Below are 5,283 nucleotides of genomic sequence, written 5' to 3'. Positions count from 1 at the left end.
TATGTATTAGTGCACCCGCCGTCCGTCGTAGGGCCGGCCGCCCGTGTACGCCGCGCCCCGTACTCCCGCGTCGTACGCGTGCGGTTCGGTAGTGCGATCGGGAAAGGAAAAAAAAGGTACGCCCCACCCCGACACCACATCTCCGCGTACGAAACCCTAGCGGCATCAACGCCGCCGTGGTCCACCGCCGTCACGACGTCGGGCGGCGTCCGTAGTCACCCACGCGCCGTGAAACCGACACCCCATCCCCGCCTAGGAAACCCTAGCGGCATCAACGCCGCCGTGGTCCACCGCCGTCACGACGTCGACCCCGACGTGCCCGTCTAGTCGCGAGCACCGACGGCGCCCGTAGTCACCCACACGCCGTGTCGCCGGTGAAACGCTCAGCGCTCCCGTGAACGTTCTGTCCTGGTACGTGCCCTCCACGACGTGGGTGGCAGCAACGCATCGGCGTCGACCCCAGGCAAGGACCCCTCGACGGCGCACAGTAGGTTAGGATGGCTCTTTTTGTTCTTTTTTTGATTTGTCCATTGCATTTTTGTGCATTTTTTATGCAAAATGATTCCCTACTTAGGTAAATAAGAGAGGAGAGTAGTGACCTCTTAATGACCTCATAATGATTTTGTATGTTCAAATTTGTATGCATGCCACATAGTCATGTCACTGCTGACGAATTTACTGTATTCGCGATGATGTTTTGTGGAATGTTGGCATTGATCTCACACCTTATTTGTATGTGCATAGATGGAGCAAGTAACCGGATACGCCAGTGATGATTCCGGTAGCGATAATGGATCCTCGTCATTGAATGCGAACCAACCTCTCGGAGACAACTATATGAGTCAGGATGAATCGTACAATGGTAATGTAAGTGCCTTCAATGTTGACCAAAACATATTGAATACAAACTAGTTATTTGACACTAACATGTCCTTTTAAATTTGTACAGCTACATGGCAATGCTGACGATGAGGAATATGATATAGATGAACAATTTTATGCAGATAGTGTGAGCCAGGTATGTTGAAAAAATTGTAGAGAAATGATTGACATTAAAATTGTATGACCACTTATGTTACTTTACATGTGCATAGATAGATGCTAATGGTGACAATGAGCGTAATAATATAGATGATGACAATGCCGAGAGCGAGGTCGATGCATCTCGTAGTGTGAGCGGTAGCCAAGTAAGTTCTTTACATTATTTATGGTTAGTAACAATACAAGAACAGATTGACATGCAAGGTTATATGTCATATTTTGCAGGGAGGTGTTGATGGTCCTAGCGGGAATGATGAGCACAGCGATGATGATCAGTTTGACCTTGACATGTGCTATGATGAATATCAGCAAGAGTCACTTGATAGGCATTGGGCAGTGATGGTAAAGACATTCAGGTCATTAGACGAGGTGTACACGTTCTACAACAAGCACGCGAGAGAACGTGGGTTCAGCATCAGGAAGGACTCGCTAAAATTTTCAAAGGATCGCGCAAGGACTCCGCGCTTGAGGAGGTATCTCTGTTCCGCCGCAGGAAAACGACAGGCCAAGTTCTGTACCATGGAAGGCCGGACCCGCAGGCTTAGACCGGAGAATCGATTCTTATGCGAAGCCCATTTGACAGTTAAGCTTGATAAAAAGCTCAATCTTTGGTATGTCAACAGTTTCTCCGATGATCACAGCCACACTCTTGCACGACCGGACGAAGTCCCTTTCCTCCGATCTCATAATCAGATCAAAGCATTTGAGAGAGCTGAGATCTTAGCTATGGCTGGAGCTGGGATAAGAAAACATATCATTTTTGACAACATCGTTAGCAGGTATGGGTCGTATGCAAAGTCACCATTTCAGAGGACAAAGCTGTATAACATGTGCTATAGGGAGAAGATGAAATTGCTTGCACAAGGTGATGCTGATACTGTCGTAGGAATCATGTTGACCAGAAAGGACAGAGATCCAGACTTCTTCTTTGAGCACACGGTTGACGCTGAAGGCAGACTCCAAAACCTCTTATGGTGTGATTCGCAGTCACGCCGGGATTATCTAGACTATGGTGATGTTGTTGTGTTCGATAGCACATACAAGATGAACAAGTATGGAATGTCGTTCATCCCTTTTGTGGGTCTGAACAACCACCGTTGCACTACGGTATTCGCCTGCGCCATTGTTTCAGACGAGACTGAGGCTACATATGTTTGGTTGCTTAACACGTTCTTGAAAGCTAACTGTCAGAAGAGGCCCAAATCTATAATTACAGATGGAGATGCGCGATGATAAGGGCTACTAGGAAGGTGCTTTCTGACGTGTGGCATCGTCTATGTTCATGGCATATTGAAAAGAATATGCAGAAACACCTCAACCACAAGTCATTGAAGGAGTTTAGGGCATTATTGTACTATGCCACTACACATAAGGTTTTTGAGGAGAGATGGGCCGCGTTTGTGCGCAAATGGCAGACGGAGAAAACGAAAACATGGCTCCATAGGATGTACAGGAAGAGGACGCTTTGGGCTGCATCATATTTGTCTGATGGGTTTTTCCTTGGTATGCGCAGTAATCAGAGGAGTGAGAGTCTGAACTCCAGCCTGCACCTTCATCTTGACTATGGTATGACGATCATTGACATGATTGTACACTACGAGAATTGTATTGTTCGCCTCTGTGAGAATGAAGCTTATGATGACTACACGGCCTCACAGACTCTTCCAGTAACAGTGACTGAGTGTCAGGCCATTGAGTCGTATGCTGCGAAAGCATTCACGCAGGCAAACTTTTATATGTTGCAACAAGATATGAAGAAGGTACAGGAGCTTGAGGTAATTGATAGACTGACAGGGACCGATAGTCAGAGATTTGTGGTTGCGTGGAAGAATAACAGGGATCACAGATTTAATGTGGACTATACGCCAGGTAACTCGGCAGAAACTATAAAGTGTAGTTGTCGAAGTATGACTCGCAAAGGGCTTCCTTGCAAGCATATTATTCATGTTTTGAATGCACTGAACTTACCTGTGATACCCAAGTGTTGTGTCCTGCTAGATTCTCAAAAAAAGCACGAGCTGGACTGCCCGTGAAGCGCACCAGCGATTTGTTTGCGTGGGGTTGGTCGAGTGGTGAGGACAGAGCTAGATATAGTGAGTTGACCATCAAATCTTCAGAAGCATGTCATGTCGCATGCAGTAATCCTTTCTTATTCGACAAGTTGATGGCAGCTCTGGCTGATATTATAGTGAATAAGGACATTCAGGGAAATGAAGATGATATTCAGCGAAGCTTCGTGAACAATAATCCATTTGAGCCTAACCGAGATCATATTCTGGTTCGTGATCCAGTAAAGGTTTCCATCAAGGGCGCACCTAAGCAGAACAGTAGAGGTCACGGTAAGGGTGGCCCAGATGTGACAAAAAATGAGAGGCCTAAAGCATTTGACGAGAAATCTGGACGAAAATATAGCATATGCAGCGGCTCAGGTCATAACAGGAGCACATGCAGCAAAAATAAAGAGTATGTCTATTATTTGCTTATGTCAGTTTTGTTGTTTCATTAACGGTGCATTGATTCTCATATTTTTTTGTATGCAGCAACTGGGCTTGAACACAGAAGGTGAGGACGGTGCATCTGTTTTACTACTTCCATTTGTACGTAATTGTACGTCTTTTTGTTTTGTTTATGTTAGTTCCGTTGATTCATCTACCGTACATTGATTCTCATAATTTTTTATTTATTCTATGCAGTAGCTGGGCTTGAAGACTCAAGTGAAGACGATGCAAGTGTTTTACCTCTTCCATTTATATGAAAAACATTTGTTAAATTTATGTTCGTGTTGAGTATTTTATATGTGTGAAACAAGATTATTGCCTACAGAAGACCGTTGTCATTTGAGACTTGTTATTTTCTGTCCACTACAATAAAATTACTGTGGTGACAATTGTTATGTTGAGACATCATTGTTGTTGATATAAATATTCACTATTCATTGTTTATATTATGAATTCTGCATGTATTTACTACAGTCCCGTCGGCTGTCAAATATATTAAAATAAGAGAAGTACTCTGCGAACTGTTGTTGAAAAAAATTTGAAAAAAATGCCCGCCAGTTTACACAGCGTGTCTTAGTAAGCCCGTCGTTATCAAGCCCAACGGGCGACTACAACAGGCGTTTCGGAGCACGTAGTGGAAACTAGGCCCAACAGGGCAGCATCGACGCGACACATCGACGGGGTAGTAATCAGAGGAGTTCAATGTGCCGACGGGAGCTGAGTATATAAACTGGTCGTCGTCGCCTTCGGCCGGCGAGGTGGGACTAAACTAGTTAGTTTCCCTGGCGCGACGTCTCAGCGGGGGTAACTGGGCTGGCCCACGGCGCGTCGAGCCGTCGAGAAGACCGCGCCGTCCATTGCCTTTTTGGGCCGGCCCACGTCGCGTGTGGCTGTGTCCACGTCGCCCCGCGGCCGACGCAAGTTTAGTCCCACCTCGCCGGCCGAAGGGGACGACGACCAGCTTATATACCCAGCTCCCGTCGGCACATTGAACTCCTCTGATTACTACCCGTCGATGTGCCGCGTGGATGCTGTCCTGTTGGGCCTGGTTTCCACGGCGTGCTCCGAAACGTCTTTCGTAATCGCCCGGTGGGCTTGATAACGACGGGCTTACTAAGACACGCTGTGGACGGGCAGGCAATTTTTTTATGTAAAATATTTTTTACGCTTTTCTAAACTAGACTAACACCCAGTGTGCTGTAAACCAAGTTTTTGCTAACAAAGTAACACGCAGTGTGCTGTCATAGTTTAGTGTACAAAAACTTAACGATGACACGATTACATGATTACATATAACTATTCGGCAACAAAAAAATCATGTAAACAAAAAAAAAGACTGATTATATAAAATATTTTTTTATGTAAAATATTCTTTATGCTTTTCTAAACTAGACTAACACCCAGTGTGCTGTAAACCAAGTTTTTGCTAACAAAGTAACACGCAGTGTGCTGCAATAGTTTAGTGTACAAAAACTTAACGACGACACAATTACATGATTACATATAACTATTCGGCAACAAAAAAATCATGTAAACAAAAAAAAGACTGATTATATAATATTTATGAAACAAAATATCATGTGGACATAAAAAACATTTGGAAAAGTGCCGAGTCTATTACATATAACTATTCGGAAGCAGAGTCTATTACATAAAATTTATAAGCAAGTGCGCAAAGCGTTTGGAAAATATAGTCCTCCGGTACCACCCAATCACATGCAAAACTCCTCCGTGCCGCATCTAT

This window comes from Triticum dicoccoides, chromosome 2A (genome assembly GCF_002162155.2).
Source record: "Triticum dicoccoides isolate Atlit2015 ecotype Zavitan chromosome 2A, WEW_v2.0, whole genome shotgun sequence".
In the NCBI taxonomy this organism is placed as follows: Eukaryota; Viridiplantae; Streptophyta; class Magnoliopsida; order Poales; family Poaceae; genus Triticum; species Triticum dicoccoides.
Note: the sequence above shows the minus strand (reverse complement) of the source record.